Below are 20,521 nucleotides of genomic sequence, written 5' to 3'. Positions count from 1 at the left end.
CCCATTTCGTCTACTGTCAGAATGGGTAATGTTCCCATTTCGTCTACTGTCAGAATGGGTAATAACATGTAGGTAGGTGGGGCACGTACCCTGCCTTTTCTGTGACTCTATGAGACTATAACTACTGCCCGTAGGGTCTATGTCTCCCTGACCTCTGTTTGACCTGGCTCGTTTAGCTATTTCTGACTAACCCTAAGTTCCTAACCCTAACCCTAACGCTAACCCTAACCCTATAACTATATCAGATAGTTACCAGGGTTAGGGTTAGTCAGAAATAGCTAAACGAGCCAGGTCAATCAGAGGTAAGGAAGACATAAACCTTATCTGCCTAACTACTCAAAAGTGTGAATGCCACAATGATATCATGGTATGATAGCATGCCTTTCATGTGACCATGTGACTCTAGGACAGTAACTAGTCGGTAACCAACTAGTCAAAGGTGTGAATATCAATGGTAAACTGTTAACAATGCCACCAAAACTAGAAGAAATTAGTGTGGATGCCACGTACAAGAAATTTTGTGTGGATGCCACTCAAAAGTAATATTTGACATGTATATACATATAATACATATATATATATATATAGTCCGTGAAATTATATACATAGCAGATTGTTTCCTATAGTTTTCTATGCGCATGTACGTCGTTCCTATTTGCAGGTACAAACATGTAAAAATAAGTTTCTAAAAGCACACAGGGCGCACTAAATATAACTGCGCATCACTGTGTAGTTGCGTTTTAGTCCGTGGTGTCGATAGCTAGTGTTTCTTAACGGGTGAAATTAATTGAATACACAACGTATAAAATCCATTAAATGACTTTAAACGCAGTTTTGTACTCACATCAGAATTACAATGTGAATTAGATTGTGATGATTTTTATCCGCTAACCGATTTTGTTTCGTTCAAGTGTTCGAAACAAATGATCAATGCGTTTATCGTGCCGAACCAAGGTAAAACGAAGAAAATTACGATTTCCTGCTCGTTGCTAGTTGCACGAGTGCGTTCATTCTGCATCGTGCGTGCATGACACAGCCTATGTCCTTTATGTAGCCGCACGGCGCGTGTTCTCTCGCAATCGATGCGTTTTCCATTTAGAACGAACGATACCTAGTAACGTACCCACGTGGTGCCGCATACCTTCGTACCGGCGCACGACGATTGTGAGCGCATAACAACGTCTCCATATTGTTCGGTGATCGTATATAACAGATGCCTACACGCACACACGCCCAGCTACGTTTCCTCCGATCCCTCAGGCGGCTACGCGGGTCAATAAACATCCATGAGCAAGCTGCCTACGGAAGCCAGAATTCCAATTGTGCTGAAAATTTAAAATGCATGCCAGCTAAACGGGCGAAACGCAAGGTAAGGGCAACAGAATGTATTCGCCTAGTCGTTAAGGTATACGTAGTTGCAGCGTGAGTGCGTGCGAACTTCACACTCTCGACTAATGACGGCAGGAGGCTGTGTGATGAGGATAGATGGGGACAGGATCAAGCAAGGTTTCTGGTATGCGTGATAAACGGGAAGCCACGAGTAAGGTACCGATTCCGAACACCTATTACGTAAATTACAGAGTGAAACTCTCTCTCGCTTTCTCTCTCTCTCTCTCTCTCTCTCTCTTTCTCTCTTGTGTGTATGTGTGCATGTGTGCACGCGTGCATGTGTGTGTGTGTTCGACATTTGCACAAAATCTCTATAGGTTGAATAGGCGTACACCAGATACATCACTATGCGATATACGGTGAGATGTTGTGCGCTTAGTAGCGATATACCTAAACAAAAAAGTTCATATCGAATTCAACATGGGCGCTAGCAGAACAGGTTGTGCTGAAGATGGCATGCACCAATAAACACCAACAGGTCTTCATGATGGACGATGACGTCTAAAGGATGTCAAGGATGTCAAAACAACTTTTCACACTCATGAAATCACATTATGGAATCGTCTGAAATCATTTTGATTTCCTACAGACAACTTTTAACTTTAACAGATATACCCTCGAGATAGGCGTGCTAGTACCTCGATCAGCACTAAGCCGCAGTGGTCACATCCCAGGTCGTTCCCTCGCCCTGACCGGGTATTGGGTATTTCCAGGTTCGGATTTTAACGACGCACTCATTGACGCACTCATTGACGCACTCATCGACGCACTCATTGACGCACTCATCGACGCACAGAGATCAAAAACAATGAAACTATAGCGCAAGAAAAATATTATTTTTTGAAATTGGATAGATTCTTCACTTGAAACTTTCTCCTAATTCTTCAATTAACGAAAGTGGTTTGGATACTGGGTCGAGAGTTACTAGAAGAGGCTTTACTGACATTCTTCTGAGTTTCTATTTGTATGCTGACGATTGATTGTTCAAGCTAATGCTTACGCGCACTGAAGAAAAATGCTGTATTTCTTTGACAAGCTTACGTTCACTTTATCACTGCACGCAAGTTTAGCTTAAAATCACGATTACACGTGAAAGCAGCGTGTTTTGCAAATAAATTGCATCTACTATACGGCACACTAGACCGAATATTTCTATACTATATAATGATATGACTCCCACGTGCGTGGTCATCTCATGTGCAAACTAGATATATGCACGATCACGTGTTGAACGATAACGTTATGTGCAAGATCACGATCACGTTCATGCATGCACGATCACAAAACGCACTTAGCTGCTCCAACATTGCTTTGAAGGTTAACTGCTGATTCAAACACTTTAATCCAGAGAGACATGATACAAGATTGCGTGGCACAGCTTTGCTGTTGATCCTGAGCGCTGAGCGCGGATGAGACGCGCAGTTCCGCGGGATATCGCATATATGCGCACGCGACCGCGGGGATGTTCAAGTATGAAGCGCTGTCCGCAGTGGAGACGTGCACCAAATTCGAGGCCCGGCACGCGTCTCCACAGCGGTCAGCGGATGGTCTGTAGTTTTAGAAGATAACAATGAAGACTTTGTTCTAAATAAGAACTATCGGCGGCTAAATATGAGCAATATACAGACCTTTGAATTTCTTGACTAGTCAGTCAAAGGGCTTGTTGGGGGTCCATTATGCAGAGCTTCCAATTGAAATGGCCCATGAAATTGCCAAGTGGAATTGTGTTTTTCGGAACCCCAAAGAAAATGTCTCCCTCTTACATGCACCCCCTCCCTGATCCATCACGCATTCAGGCGTAAACAATAACAGAGATGAAACTGTGTTGAGTTTGTGGCTCTTGACGCACGTGCATTGACGAACAAAACTGTTGTAAGCACAGGCACTTGGAACGTCTCAATAAAAATAAATATTCACACAATTTTTCACAATGATCGACCGCCTGTGTGCAAAATAGGTAAACGTATGTGAAACATATAAGGTTAGTACTTACAATACTGTGACATATCCGCGACTAACTGACACCACTAAATTGGTAAAATGTTCCATTCAGAGAAATGATGAGGTTATCATCGCGGAACTCCCGAACACCGTACGTCACAAAGCTATATACATGTAAACAAACATGCGTGTTGCGAGGTGCCTGCCTCCAATATCCATTTCGAGGCCCGCTTAGCGAAGCATAAAGCGCGCGGGCAAGACGTCACACACACAGCAACGTTCATTGGCTAAAACAATCGAGTAGCGCGGTTAGGGATTTTCGGAATTATTTAATTTGAAGAAAAACTTCAATGTTCAATGAATGACGCTCAGTTACACGTTTACTTCCGACAGCGAGTGAAAATGCCGAAAATTTTCCACTTCGATGCGAAATGCATCGGCCAGGCATTTCATTATTTACGAAAAGTAAACAGGCTTGCGAAAGACAGTCGGTACAGTAACTGGTCACGTCGGTGACGCCTCATTCATGTCCATCAACGAAGAAGATGGGGCTTATTCTGATTACGGAGATGCGAAAATGCAACAGAAGGACGTAGCGCAGTGCGCTAAACAGCGTGTTATTTGTGGCAAACTCTATCGTAGGCAACCGTTTTAACATAGCAGAATGCCCTAGTTCCTGAGATCGGCGATTTGGTGGTCCAATGGGTCCCCATCTTTAAAAATATAAAAGACTGGTGCGGCGTAGGCTGTGATTGGAAGACACAAAGTGTCAATCCTCGGCACGCCTCGGGATCATGGCCGCATCACGTCAAGACTCAAAACTCGTATATATGTCTTGCCCCTGAGCTATTGTTGTGGAATGTGGCAGGTTTATTCTTTATTCGCCCACATACGTGGCGATTGCAGTAAAAACGTTCTACGTCAAAACTCTGACCACTATTCGTCATTTCAGTGTATATATATGTCTATAATTGTATGTGACTGTAAATACATGAATACGGATACCTTCCAACTTTGAATGAGATCAGAATATTCCTCGGCCTCCATTTCCACGACCACTAGCTTGATTACTCAATACATTATCAGAAAATTGGCAATAAGCTCAACATAATATTCTACCCGTGAAATGTTCTATACAAAAGAAACATACTCTAACTCATCTCATTATTTGCAGTTTTGATGCTTGCATAGCATTTCTTCGACACATCACAATAAACATAGAGCGATTGAGTTTGTTCTGTGTAGCTGCTCACTCGATCGGCACCATGCAAGCACCGCGGCTGTGCAGTCATTTATCGTTCGTATTTGTTATTCGGTAGCTATATATGCAAGCACGTTCCTCAACAAGTTAAAAAAAATATCTGTTGCACATATCTGGTTTACTATATTTCACGATTTCTTAATAATAAAATAATTCTCACCGTAATTATTTAGCTGCGATAACGAGAAAATTTGTGACTGAGGCAAATCGGGTTCTATTTCGCCCCTAGTACAGTTGATATCAGGATTCTATGACCTTGTGTAGTACGACAGTGCAATGTAATACGGTACTAGCTTGGAACAGCTATAATATCATAGCAATATATCGCAATATAGCAATATATTAACTTGACAGTACTGGAATACCAGGACAAACCACCGTAATATGGTTACAAAATCAATGCAATCAATTGCAGCAGTCGCACGATAGTACTATTATATTAACTACAATAGGGCTGTATTACGTACTGAAATAACCGCCAGATACAAATACGAAATGCCAACGGCTACGCGGTATATAGTAAATAACATAATAGGCCCCTAAGTTCTATAAAACTTCTTGGTGCAATTTACAACAATACGAGCATAATGCTTTTACAACATCTGTCAACATTTTGCAAACTACATACTGTCATTTCTGCGTTATCATTCTCAATACTAATGTAATTTACCTCAAGTCAGCATGATACTTCTACATTGGCTGTTACAACCGCGTATCGTACGCGGCCTCGTGTTTTTTAATGTGTTTAATTTATATATTTCACTGTGGATTACAATCACGCCACACTCATGAGGCATTTGCACACAATACTGAACGTGTGTGTGCTTATAAATTATTTCTATGAATGGCGCAACGATGGAAAATTTGATTACAATTGCGGAAAGATGCCTAGAACTTGTATTTGTAGCTTACGAGTGCAATGCTATTATTATCACGTAACTATTTCCATTCCAGTACGTTGCTACTGCACTAGTTGCTTGCAGTAAAAGCTTTGTTACCTGATAACAGGTCACACTCCGCGCCATCACGGAATTAGTAGTACCGATATTCACTAGTAAAACGCAATAACAATAAAAATAACAATAGTGATAACAACAACAATAACAATAACAGCAACAATGACGATGACAGTGACAACATAAACAACAATTACAACGACAATGACAATAACAATAACAATAACAATAACAATAACAATGACAATGACAATGACAATAACAATAACAATAACAATAACAATAACAATGACAATGCCAATGACAATAACAATAACAATAACAATAACAATAGCACTAACAATAACATTTTGTTCAGCGTTGTACCTTGTATGTATGTACTACATATAGTATGTGTATACAATGCGTCGAGCACACACCCTAAAGCCCGGCGCACACGTGAGTAATTTTACTCAAGTAAAATGATGCATGCGTCAAAATACTCACATGTGCGCCGGGCTTAAGCAAGTTCAAGGTCGTGTCTGTGCCTTCTTGCATTATACCTCTAGACTTCTGCTTGATATTCCCCTGATAGCCCACATCTCAAACGCCTGTCTGCGGTAGATGCTCGGTAAGCAGCGGCGCTATGAGTCGAGGACTGACGCGCAGAGGAAGGCCGTTCGTCACAAGAAGTGATCGTCGCCACATTCCACCAACACCTAGTCCCACACCCAGCACAGCACCGCAGCCACCGCGAACCAGACACACGCACAGGCATCGTTCGACAACCTAGCACATTTCGTATAGTACCATAATATCGACGAGATCAAGCGATCGCCAGTGGACGAAGCCAATAGACCCATTTCCACTGGTTCAGCTACTTTCATTCATGTCCCACCACATCGTGATCGACCGCCGCCTAACTAAATGTCGTCGCTCATTGCAGTATGAATTTAATTTCAGTCTACCAGAAAGTCAAGCTCGTGCGTCGCACACTACTTCTACGAACGCACACTGATAATGTTGCATTCGTATAGCAAAATTCTACCTAAATATTAGCACAAAACTAATACAATATAAGCATACATACATTCTAATACATTACCCCCGGGAGGGGGCACTTCATATAAATTGTATGGTAGGTATGTGCCGCGGGCGTGTATTTTTTTCCTAGGTCAATCAAGAACATAGGGCTCTAGCGAGCGCTGCCATTGGTTGATACAAATCACGTGCCTCAAACTCCTGTTTTATTGTGTGTGTGTGTGTGTGTGTGTGCGCGTGCGTGCGTGCGTGCGTCCGTGCGTGCGTGCGTGCGTGCGTGCGTGTGTGTGTGTCTGTCTGTCTGTCTGTCTCTCTCTCTCTCTCTCTCTTCCTCATTTTTTTGTCCTGCTCGCTCCTACACCTTCTCTCCCTCGTACGCGCACGCTCTCGCCCCCCTTTTTCTTTCTCTCAATATTTTTCCTTCTCTCAATTTCGCGTGCTCTTCTTTTCTTTTTCTTTCTCGCTATCGCTCTCGCACTCGCTCTGTTTTTTTCTCACTATTTATTGTTTCTCTTGTTATTATTATCCCACTCTCTATCTTTGACTATATACACGAGAATGTGCGGGCGTACGCACAAACACGCTAGCTGTTCATACTTCCATTCCTTTCTGGCATATAACGGCCAGCCACACCAAGGCATACTGTATAGCGTAATATACCTTTCACCACGTCATGCGTGCCTAACTCCGTTTTTCATTATGTAACGAACTAGTACAGCGAAGGCGAGCATCATTAATGAGTGTAGACTGGTTCGTATCGAACTCCTGCTGGAAGGGTGGCTTGATGGCGCTTGCAAGCTTACGTCCTGAGCAACGCTTCCTTGCACAATATCTTTCATTACAATGACGATCTATTGGTATCGCGGAATTTTTAATAGCGCAACGACATTCACAGACGTGTGCGTGAGACTAATCACGAAACTTAATCACGTAAACCAAAATAATTTTGTGGTATATTTTAGTTAATTTGTATCACGAGTAAGGGCCCGATTCCGAGCACCTGTTACGTAAATTGCTGCGTCACGCTCACTCGCGCCCACGCGCTCTCCCCCTCTCCCTGTCTCCCACACACTCTCTCTCTCCCTCTTTCTCTCTCTACTCTCTCTCTCTCTCTCTCTCTCTCTCTCTCTCTCTCTCTCTCTCTCTCTCTCTCTCTCTCGCTCTCTCTCTACCTTTTCTCTCTCCCTTTCTCGCTCTCTCCCTCCCTCCCACTCTCTCTTCCTCACACACACTCTGCCTCGCACCCTCTCTCTCTCTCTCTCGCTTTCTATTTGGTACATTTTCATGCTACCGTATTTTCTAATTTTGTCAAGTTGTGTTTTCATTATTTGTACCTATGTTTTCCTTTGGTTCTTGTAGTCTATGTATTCCAATCAAAACCACATTTTACATTTATAAATGATTATTTAGTGGGAAAATTGATAGTAGACAAAATGGGAATAGGGTAGATTTTTGGCAGTGGCTACGGGTACGGTAGCCGTATCTTAATGTCTCGAGGCTACGGGTACGGGAGTCCATTCACTTTCATACTTAACGAGACAAAGATGGCGGCGGTGGCGCCAGATTTCGAAATAACGCCTTGGGAAATAAATTCACGATTTGAGAGTTTAGATGAGCTAGAACCCTAACCCTAGCCCTAACCCTAACTCTAACCCTAACCCTAACGCCTTAGAAAAGAGGCTTCAACGAACGACGGCTACCGTACCTCTAGCCACTGCGTAGATTTTTAGTGTAGACGAATTGAGAGTAGGCGAAATGGGCATAAACCGGCGGGTTAACTATACCTATAGTGGAGACAAGAATCACGTTAAAGCTAAATACAAAAAGTTAAAGATAGATGTTTTAGAAGACTAGCTATGGCGACACACTTTCAGCAATGGAGCAATAATACAATAATTATATAATAATAATATAAAGGACTCACCGCAGCTACCTCGCCTATACTAGCTTTACTGCGCTTCATCAATCAACCTGCAGCATAGACGACCGGGTGTGCTGAGTGCGTTATATGCGTAGTGCATACGCGGGGGGTACTGCCCGGTCACGTCAGTGTCTCGCCCCCGTCTCGCCACAATATAGTTCTACGTTTGCCACTCACACACAAACACACACACACACACACATATATATATATCCACACCAGACGTCAATGGAGAAAAACGATTGTTAATGACAATACACTCCTATTGTCTTGCGCAGCCAAGCATTTCTCATATTTACCGTAAACAGTAGTTTACGACGTCATGTGCAGGAAGTCAAGTGCTACTGACAGTGATGTTACATAGCAGACTTATATATGAATGTACGTTCATAAAAAAACAAAAAAGTAACCCGCGTTTCCGTTCCAAAATGAATGCAAATATAGCAAAGTCCAGAGTCAGATAACAGCCATTTCGTACAGTTATGGTAAACAGCTGACATTTAAAAACATTTAATCGGGGAGGGCGAAGTGTATGCTACATGAATGAGCCAGCCATACATAAGATGTGGCCGTTATATTTTATACACGATAGTTTTTAGGCTTGGCGCGCCTGACTGCCTGCCCAATATAATAAGACCGCTCGATCACCACGATTCCAGCGTCACGACTCGTGGTTTGTAATCACGGATGTAGATAGCAATGTAAACGCACGTGGTTATCTGAGTACACGACAAGGTGACATATAGATCTGTCATGTAATCAAACAGCGTACAACATAAAATTAAGTTGTTTAATGTCTGTGTTGATTTTTGTCATACATTTTTCATATAAAGTCAGATTGTTGAGCATGAGGAAAATGGATAAGCGTCGCCTCGGCTGGAAATTGACTTAGATATTTAGCTAGATCTTCTGATAACCGCGGTCGCAGCTCTATATATAATCAAGAGTAGATAATAACACACCAGCCCATAGAAATAATATGCTGCGCTGAAATGCTGCGAAAAGCTTGCGTGCTCCGTGACGTACGTCAGCACGGAAAAAATTTGGCAATCGATTAGGGAAACGAAAACGTGGTGGATGAAGTGTATCGGTGGCGTACAGCGCCGTACACTGTACATTGTTGGCTTGTCGACGTGGTGCGCGGTCGCTGGCGTCAGGGGTCGGAAAAATTGGCACCAGGAAAGTTGGTCACAGGATATATCATCTAAATGAGCTATGTGGTTAGCTAATAGCTTAATGAGCTTAATTAGCTTAATAGCTAATAGTTTAATAGCTAAATGAACTAATATATTATCTAATCAAAGATAGCCGGTCTTGCGTACAACCGACGACGCGAAAAATTGTTTATAGACATGCAGGAGACTAATTTACTGCATCAAAAATTAAAACACTCGATTGAGACATTGGATTGACACATACTGAGACGATTTTAGTAGAAATCTAATTAAATTCATCGTAATATACGGGGAAGATGTGAAATTATGTGGGTGGGTCGGGGAAGGATGACAGCAGAAGGAAAAGCTGTCTGAAATAAAAGAGTAAGAATTAAGAAGAGAAAAGTAGAAATGAAAAAGAAAGAAGTAGTTATAAAGAAAGTTGGCACAGTGGAAGAGAAACGATGATATAGAATAGAAGAAGAAGATGGAATGCGTAAGGCATGGGCGAAGAAGAAAAAATGTCAGAAAAGTGTGTATAAAGCAGAAGAGTGTGTAGGACAGGACCAGAGGAGTAGGATGAGAAGATCGGAACAAGATCAGAGTAGGTATCAAAAAAATGGATGACAGGGGTGACTTAATCGGGGGTGCATGGGTGCAGTAAACGAAAAGAAACGCTGAACCGAAGGCTGAGCGTGAAGGAAGAAGTTATTATACATGTACAAAACCACTATGTATGCTAGCATAAGTCATTCCCTACTTGCTAAAGGAAATGTGTGTATATGTATCGTCAAAGTGAGAACAATATAACCTCTTGCGCAAATGTTTCAAACTGGTTGTTGTTGCTGTTTTTGTTGTTGTTGTTGTTGTTGCTGCTGCTGCTGCTGCTGCTGTTTTTGTTGGCGTTGCTGCTGTTGTTGGTGGTGTTGCTGTTGTCGTCGTCGTCGTCGTCGTCGTCGTCGTCGTCGTTGTTGTTTTTGTTGTTGTCGTCGTCGTCGTCGTTGTAACCATGGCCTACGATAACGTGAAACTTGTTCACACAGTATAGCGGCTTGACAGTAACAAACTTGTACAGTATTGAACTTTGTGCATTTGATTTTTAACGCTGCCCTTTTTAATATAAGCGAAAATTTTCAACTACGCTCTCTCCATCTCCCTCAATGGGTAAAATAAATACAAATATAAAGTATCTTTCTGACAGATACTCCCCCCTGTTTCTCTCTATATATGTCCTGCATTTTCCATACTACTTTCGCCTTAATTTCGTGCATCGTCTCCTGCTTTTACAGTCCCTCTATGATCCACCTTTCTCTGCAGTCCGCTTCTTTCTTCTCGACATCATCTTTCCTCTCAACCATCCTGCAACCCCGCCCTCTTTATTCCTCGTCGTCTTACTCCTCCTCCTCCTCCTTTTTCTTCTTTGCTTCTTTCCTTATTTCTTCATCCTCCTCCCAACTGCCTCGATCTTCTTTATTCGCCCTCTTCCACTTCCTCCTCTTCCACTCACGCGTTTCTTAACTCTACCTCCGTTCTCCGCTTAGTATCCATGTTCGCAGTGAGATATATAGCAAATAATTCTCTCAGTAAATTATTTATATATAGCCTAATAATAATTTTTTCCACGACATATATTCACAGTACAGTTCACATGTAGTATTAGTATGAAACATATGTATCAGTCCGGTAGTTGACCACACTTGCAGTATATTGCTCCTATATCTCAGCAAACATTCCCGTGTAATCAATAATTTTTACCTGATTTTGCCCTTGGGCTCGTAGGCTCATTGTGTTCTTGGACTCGTTCTTTTCGAATTACATGCATTGATTCAGCGAGCGTCGTAACCTAGATTTTTTTTTAAATCGACACCGTTATTTAAATTTTTGAGTTCACCAGACAGTGATACACCACAGACTCGCACTCAGATGTCGCACTTGTTCCGTCAGCGGTCGATTGCTTTCGTGTTCAGTTTCTGTTAGGCTGAGTAGTGTATTGGCAGTTCCAACAAATCAGTAAAAATAAAAATAATGTATAATAAATCCTATTGCACCACTAATAACTCTCCTATCTGCGGTAAGCAACTCCTCACTGCAAAAGAAAAGCACATTCCCCATACATATAATCCCTGGTGGTGCAATAAGATTTATTATACATTCTTTTTATTTTTACTGATTTGTTGGAATTGCCAGTGGTTGAGTATCGTGTTCTGACATTTGTGTGAGAAATCTAGAGGAGAAATGTGGTGGAGGAGCATAAGAATAAACGGGAGAGGAGGCAGAATATGTAGCAGAGACGATTATATATAGTAGCGATCCAGATTATGCGGAGGTGATGTAGGGGGTTGTAATGGTAGAAGATAAAAATTAAAACTCATATAAAAGCGGCTAACGAGCACAGAAGCAGGAGAAGAAACTCATGTGGTACGGAAAAAGCGGCCCAGGTCGATATTAGACAAGATGGGTGGCGCAGGAAAAGAGGGTGAATGTTGGGTGGAGGAATTAGTTGAGTGAGTAGATAGACGGTGAAGTAGGTGGGTGGATGAGGGGAATTGGTAGGCGCTACAAGCAACTAACTTATCCTTGATGTGAGCCAAGTTGGCTTGATCATTAAGTCAGTGACTTGCTAGATGCTGCGCTTGCTCCACACAGTGTTGTTTGCCACCAGTTTGTAATTCCCTTTTCACCGTTTTCCCTTCCCAGCCGTCTTCTTCTACATTCCCCCTTCATTCATTTGCATCGTTACACATCCTTAAATGCTTCCGTTACTTCTTTCCCCTAACCAAATGCAATCCTGCGTTATGAGCTATCCGTCATCAACTTTACCCTCTTCCTATCCTTCCCCGCTCACTGGAATTCCCCCCCACCCTATAATGCCTCCAAGTCATATCATGCAACTGGATAATTAGTCAGTCTTCTCTCTTGTAGTCACTGTGCCCCTTATTTCGTCACTCTTTTTTTGTGCTATGCAGTATCTCTTCTAGCTCTAGTAACTATAGCCCGCGTACAGTTGCCGCAGGGTGCGGCAACTGTACGCGGGCTATAGTTACTAGAGCTATATCTCTTCATGCTGGCAGTTCACGCAGCAATTATTGTTCCAGCTCATGCTGCTCATCACATTGCTGGAACATGCGCGCCACCTATACCTGCCGACTCCCGAGCACGATCAAATTCACATCTAACAATCGGTAAACTCGCATACATACAATACATGTATACCATAAATTGGTGCGACCGTGCGACGTGGTTACAGCATGGAAAGTTCAGTTTAGAGAGATCTCCAACATTTTCACACGAAAATGGTGAATTATTGTAGGATAGCGGATGTACTAACCGATATGATAGAGTCATGATAGGGAAAAGGATAAGAAATTCTTTCGACTACCTGCTGTTATAACTAATCAGGGAGAACATGAGAAGTGTATCACAGAGGAGAGTGGCGTTCACACCCAGACAGATGTTACTGGACCTCTGTATGACGCAACCTTATCTGAGCTACAGACTCTAAGAACGGAAAACATTGAGTTTAAGAGCCAGATGAGCACAGCCGAGCGTTTCACTGAGAATGATGAGGGAAATGATGATAAAGTTAAATATTTCACAGGGCTACCGACTTTTATTGACTGTACTGTTCATATATTCTTCATTGGAGCAGTTTTTACCTAGCTGTTCTTCTCTGTCCAGATTTCAAATGTTTATGATGACGCTTATGAAGTTGAGACTTAACCTGTCAAGTCTTCTTGCTCTCTGTCTCTCCTCCTCCCTCTCTCTCTCTCTCTCTCTCCTCCCTCTCTGTCTCTCCTCCTCTCTCCTCCCTCTCTCTCTCTCTCTCTCTCTCCTCCCTCTCTGTCTCTCCTCCTCTCTCCTCCCTCTCTCTCTCTCTCTGTCTCTCCTCCCTCTCTGTCTCTCTAAAAAAAAATTTATCAGTTTTTAAAAAGTTTTCTGACTCAGTTGAAAACAGTTTTTTGAACTTTTTGTCTTGATCTTGTCTTGTCTTTGTCTTTGTCAGTCTTTGTCTCTCTTTTATGAAACAAAATTTTGTTTAAAAAAAGGCTCAGTTTCAGGATAGAATTGGGATAGATTTACGTCACGCAATTGGCAATGTCTTTGGACTCATTGCTGGTACCTGATCTTTTTCATTTATGTCATTGTAAAAAGGCCCTCGAAAAAATGTCTTTGGAAAAAATGTGGACCTTTTAAAATTTTGGGGGGGTCGTACGACCCTCACGACCCCCCCCCTGCATACACCCATGTCACCCCCATTTTCCCCTCCAAATTTCCACACCGGAGACCCCCTTTTTCACATTTCCCGTTCCGGAGCATAGGTCCTACATTTCCCCGTTCCGGAGACACTCACGAATTCTCATGAATTAGTCCCTTGGCAAGTTTTCTGTATCCCGCGGATTCTGGTCTAATTCCCCTTCCTATGCCCCCAAGGTCATAGTGCTGCCGCGGCCGCGGAAAGCGTGTCATTGCCTTTTCTTAAGTGCACGGGACAAACTCCCTTTTGCCAACATGTCCAGTTCTGGAAACCCCCTCTTGCAAACGTGGCCAATTCCGAAGACCCTATCTTGCCAACATGTCCAGTTCCGGACACCCCCTCTTGCAAACATGGCCAGTTCAGGAGACCCCTCTTGCCAACATGTCCAGTTCCGGAGGCCCCCTCTTGCAAACATGTCCAGTTCCGGAGCATCATGCTTTCCAGAAACCCCTAGTTCCGGACCCCCACATTTTGATGTGCTGAGTTAGTACCGGGGCTCTCCCATTTCCATCTCTCAAGTGGCACATATATCTACTCGTGTGGTACATTACCAGGCAGCGAAATATTACTACTAGTTTCGCGAGGTATTATCATGACGTTTTAAAACGTAATACGACTATGCTAGAGCGAAACTACAACTAGTGCAATTCTGACGCAGAATTACTACTTAGCACCATATTACTGCATTACTGGCAAAACATTTCGACAATACTATCCCAATACCTCTATAATAACAGCGCTTTGCGGACCCTGTAGCCGTTCTCTTGCAACCAGGGTTGTAACCCGGCGGTCTCATAAAATTACATAATCTGTGCTAATGTCCGAAGGTACCCGTGTGGCGGGTTGGTAAAATCCCGGTTGGCCTACTCCCATTTCGTCTACTTCCCATTTCACCTACACCCATTTCGTCTACTGTCAGAATGGGTAATATTCCCATTTCGCCTACTCCCATTTCGTCTACTGTCAGAATGGGTAATATTCCCATTTTCGGATGAGACGCGCAGTTCCGCGGGATATCGCATATATGCGCACGCGACCGCGGGGATGTTCAAGTATGAAGCGCTGTCCGCAGTGGAGACGTGCGCCAAATTCGAGGCCCGGCGCACGTCTCCACAGCGGTCAGCGGATGGTCTGTAGTTTTAGAAGATGACAATGATTATATATGGACGATATTCTAGGAATTGGAGATTATAAAACAGTAACAAAAATCGCTCAGTTATGCTCCAGTCCAGATTAGCTGAATCAAAAAGATTAGAATTTAATATGAACAAAACAAATACAATGGTTATAAAATTCACAAACAAAGAAAGGATAGAGAAGGAGATATTAATAGGCAATCAAGTAATCAAAAAATGCACCAAATATTCATACATAGGGGATTTAATTAATGATATAGGACTAGGAGGTTATAACGATATGATAAGAGTCCGAACTGAAAAATGTAGGTTCATGATGAGGGAAATATTATCATGGGCAGAAGAGCAAAATAATGGAAATCATTCTATAGAAGCAACAGTGAAATTATACGAATGCACAGTTTTACCTTCCTTCCTAAATAACAGTGAAACATGGACTTAATGGAAGAAGTACAAATGTTGGAGGATTTCGAAAATGAGTGCCTGCGTAAAATAATAATCACGCAGAAAACGCAGAAAAATCTACCGAAAGGCATTGAAAGACGATGAAAACTCCAAGGAAAATTACGGAGAAATCAGTAAAAATAACATATAGTTTCTATATGTAAATCGTCGTAAATACATTAAAAACGCATGATTTTATTGAAAATCCCCATATTTACATATAAAACATCCACGAGATGGCGCTGTGGCCCGTAAACATTGGCCAGGGGTGTTTTGCTTAAAGGGAAAGTAGACTCTAGGATTTTACTGAATACAACTGTACTTACTGTATAACAAATCGTCTATACCCACACGTATTTGTTACCAGATACCTAATTTAATTGTTATAATTAATTACACATCAACGCTACGAAATTTAAACGGCGCCATGACCCTCGCGACCGTGCTGCCACCTCGAAAAAGTTGCGTATTTGACAATTTATTTTGCACGTTACAGACCGAGGGCTAATTACAAAAGTGCAATTATATTTATACCTAAATGCTATTTAACCGAACGATATTGATTTTAGGGCAAATTTATCCATATTATAACTAAAACTACAAGTTGTTTATAAGATATTACAATCTTTTTGCTTTTAAATTCATAAATAAGAAACACCCTCGGTCTGTAGCCCTTGGCTGGAAAGTGGTTTTGCGCAACTTTTCAGATCGTGTGCTTTAAGTGGCGCGACCGTCGTTGAAATCAAACTGCATGTAGTCGTTAGTTTTAAAACATTAAAATAAACGAAACATTTTATGTAGCGTAATTATGACCTAAATTAGCTAAAAAATAACCCTAGAACCTAGAGTAAACTCTCTCTTTAATTGTTCAATGAATGACGCACTCGTTTACTTGCGAAAAGTGAAAATGCGGAAAATTTTCCTCTTTGATGCAAAATGCATCAGCCGGGCATTTCATTATTTACGAAAAGAAAATAGGCTGGGGAACGACGGTAGGTACAAGAAACTGGTAACGTCGGTCACGCTCCATTCATGTCCATCAACGAAGAAGGCGGGGCTTATTGTGATTACGGAGATGCGAAAATGCAACAGAAGGACCTATAGCGCAGTGCGCTAAACAGCGTGTTATTTTCGTATTTGTGCCAAACTCTATCGTAGGAAACCGTTCTAGCCTAGCAGAATGCCCTAGTTCCTGAGATCGGCGATTCCATGCTCTAATGCTATTATACCTAGAAGTTATAATAGAGAGGTACGGCGTAGACTGTGATTTGAAGACCCAACGTGTCAATCCTCGGCGCGCCTCGGCATCATGGCCGCATAACGTCAAGACTATTACACACACATATTATATATATATATATATATATATATATATATATATATATAGTTGTTCAAGCGAATTAGTCCTTACTCGCATAACTAAAGAACTCCGCCGCCTAAAGAAAAACTAAAGATATTTTCAGAATCAGCACGTCTGGGAGGTTTAAAAGTTAACAAATTTAAAAAAGTTAAAAAGTTAAAAATTGGTAAAAATTCTATTCATCAATAGATGGCGGTGCGTACAGATTAACATCACGTACGTGGGATACACTTAACGGCGCAGTGGCCTAATCGCTAGAACATCCGTCTCCTATACCGGCACTCCGGTTTCGAGTCCCAGCTGGAAAACTTATTTTCCCCTTTTTTCCCTTTTTCCCTTTATCTACCTCTTTAGTATGTACTTCTGCAACTTCAGCCAGTACTTCTGCCACTTCAAAATTTAACAAATAAATTTTACTACATTCATTAAAAAATAAGAAAAGTTTAAAAGTTTAAAATTTAATAATTTACTATTCGTCAATAGATGGCGGCAACGTGCGAGTGCCTTAAGACTTTGAGCGTGTGCCTTAAGAGTTTGGTAGCAACAACTGAACTATTTGTGCTACAGGTGAACACAGTGGACATAGTGAACAGGTGAGAACTCAATCTATTGACCTACACAAGCATACAGGCTGAAGTCTTGGCTAGGCTGAAGCTTCTTATTTTGATTTCTTATTATTTTTTACTGTTTGGGATGAGATGGGATGGGATGGGATGCGATGGGATGGGATGGAATGGGATGCCATGGGATGGGATGCGATGGGATGGGATGGGATGGGATGGGATGCCATGGGATGGGATGGGATGGGATGCGATGGGATGGGATGCCATGGGATGGGATGGGATGGGATGGGATGGGATGCGATGGGATGCGATGGGATGGGATGGGATGGGATGCGGTGTAATGGGATGGGATGGCATGGCATGGGATGGGATGGGATGGGATGGCATGGCATGGCATGGCATGGCATGGGATGGGATGGGATGGGATGGCATGGCATGGCATGGCATGGCATGGCATGGCATGGCATGGCATGGCATGGCATGGCATGGGCTGTCATGGGATGGCATGGAATGGGATGGATGCATGGATAGATAGATAGTTAGATTTTTTGGGATCTTTTCCTTTCAACCAAGCGGTCACCAACTGTCAGTAAGCCCACTTATATTCCCCGGCACCGCCGGTATCCACGCTAGTAATATAATAGTATATATATATATATATATATATATATAATAATATATATATATTAGGTGCATGTTATATCTAATAGTATATATACATATATATATGTGTTGTGCCGTGCGTAGTGTTATGCGTCTGTGTGTTCGTGGGCGGCGGCTGCGGGTGTCTGTGTGTATGAATGAATGTAATGTATATGTATCAGAGCGTAATAAAGAAAGCGATAATGTATAGCTTAGATGGCTCTTGAGTTATGTATAACAACATCTCTTAATCTTTAGGCATTACCGCCCTCCCTGTTTACAGGCGCACTACTGCGGACCGGCAAATATAGTAAATAGTCGAGTCGCCAGCCACTCTCGCAATGAAGTGGCATATCAATCGTTCCTCACCGATGCCACGATTATGCGAAGCGTGCAGGTTGGGGAGGACTGTTGGTTTGCCACCTTAGCCTGTGGTTGCGTGTTTGTATAGTCTAGGCAGCTCAGCGCCACTATGCGAAGTGAAACTGAAAACGCTGCATGGCACACAACAAACACACAACCAACAACTCAACGACACGCGGGAAAACTAACCGCCCGCCAAGCCTCTGCGAGGTAATTAGAGGCAAGTTCTTACCTGCGAATCAATGCGGGTTTGTGTTACGACTAACTATGTTTTCACACATCAACATGTCATTAAGGGCTGTTATACGATTACGTTACGCCGATGCCAAATGGCTGCCAGCGGCGTGCGTAGCGTGCGGCGCAGCGCGCGCGCCGTGTGTGTGTGTGTGTGTTGTGTGTGTGTGGCTGTGTGTGCTGTGTGTGTTTGATGTGTTGTGTGTGTGTGTGGTGTGTTGTTGTGTGTGTGTGTGTTGTAGTGTGTGTGTGTGTGTGTGTGTGTGTGTGTGTTGTGGTGTGTGTGAGTTGTGTGTGGGTAGTGTGTGTGTTGTGTGTGTGGGTGTGTGTGTGTGTGTAAGTGTGTGTGTGTGTGTGTGTGTGTGTGGTGTGTGTGTGTCGAGTGTGTGTGTGTGTGTGTGTGTGTGGTGAGTGTGTTTGTGTGTGGTGTGGTGTGTGTGTGTGTGAGTCGTGTGTGTGTTGTGTGTGAGCGGGCGTGGCGTGCGTGGCGCTGCGTGGTGTGTGTGTGTTGTGTGGTGTGGAGTCGTGCGTGCCCGTCTGCGTGCGTGTCGTGTTATGTGTGTGTGTGTGTGGGTGTGTGTGTGTGTCGTCGATGTGAGTTGTGCTGCTAGTGTGTGTAGTGTGTGTGGTGGTTTATGTGTGTATGGAATGTATTACTGTAATTACTTTTTATATCAAAGAGCGAAGTTTATAAAGAAGGTAATATATGCTTCTTATGATGGCTCTTGATGTTATGTATACACGTCTCTCATCTTTACATTCCGCGCTCTCCCATGTGTTAACAGGCTCACTAACGCGGACGTCGAGTATAAGTAAATAGATCGAGTCCCCAGCACTCTCGCATGAAGTGGCTTTTCCAAATCTGTCCCTCACCGGAATCGCACGCGTTGCTCCAACAAGCCAAAAAATAAAGTCATCACGTTTGTCATGCGGCGTAAAATAGTTTTAAACTAGAGCACTCGAGAGCACAGATCTCGCGCGCACAGTGCGCTGAATTCTCTGCAATGTTAAGAGTGTTATTAATTAATTAAATTAATTAAAGAAAAATTGAATTAATTAACATAATTATATATAATTAATTGGATCCGATTAGTGCGACGGTGCCAGGTGGGGTAGATGTGTTGCCCCCTTAGAACCTGTGGTTGCGTGTTTGTATTACGTCTACTCAGCCAGCGCACCTACGGGAAGTGCTACTGAAAACGTGCATGGTAACATCATCATGTTCTTCTTTTTTGACTTTTCCTCCATCATCGCTCTTTTTCCAACACAATAAACCAACAACTCAAAGATACGACCAGGTGAAAACATAACCCCTCGCCACAGCCCCCTGCGGAGGTAACTTAGAGCAAGTCTTACTGCGACTAATGCTCGGTTGTTTAGAGCTACACATGTTTCACACAGCACCACACCTTTCACTTCCACACCCTCGACCACAGGCTCCCACAATGTCATTGAAGGGGCTGTTTATCGATTACTTACGGACCAGATGGCGCAAATGGATGCCGGCGTGCGTGGCGTGCAGTGCGCAGCGCGCGCGCGCGTGTGTGTGTTTGTGGTGTGTGTGTGTGTGGTGTGTGTGTGTGTTGGGTGTGTGTGTTGTGTGGTGGTGCGTGTGTGTGTGTGGTGTGTGTGTGTTGAGTGTAGTGTGGTGGTGGTGTGTGTGTGTGTGTGTGGTGTGAGTGTTGTGGTGAGTGTGTGTGTGTGTGTTGTGTGTGTGGTGTGTGTGTGTGTGTGGTGTGTTGTAAGTGTGTGTGTGTGTGTGTGTTTGTGTGTGTTGGTGTGTGAGTGTGGATAGTGTGATTGTAGTGTTGTGTTTTTAATCCTTCCTGTATTTTTTCCGGTATGCGGATCCCGTTGTTGAGTTTACCTCTTCGTTTGGTTT

General features: G+C 42.8%; 1 protein-coding gene across 1 annotated transcript in view; it reads right to left on the bottom strand.

Moving 5' to 3' along the window:
• The window catches only part of LOC106821497 (sodium bicarbonate cotransporter 3-like), a 66,152-nt gene extending 57,638 nt beyond the window's left edge, over nt 1–8,514 (bottom strand). The window contains exon 1 of the mRNA XM_014826336.1: nt 8,492–8,514. The gene's annotated coding sequence lies outside the window, so the exon portion shown is untranslated. The remainder of the gene's footprint in view (nt 1–8,491) is intronic.
• Nucleotides 8,515–20,521: the final 12,007 nt, after the last annotated feature.

Source organism: Priapulus caudatus, unplaced genomic scaffold (genome assembly GCF_000485595.1).
Source record: "Priapulus caudatus unplaced genomic scaffold, Priapulus_caudatus-5.0.1 Scaffold75, whole genome shotgun sequence".
In the NCBI taxonomy this organism is placed as follows: Eukaryota; Metazoa; Priapulida; class Priapulimorpha; order Priapulimorphida; family Priapulidae; genus Priapulus; species Priapulus caudatus.
Note: the sequence above shows the minus strand (reverse complement) of the source record. Positions and strands in the feature narration are given on the sequence as shown.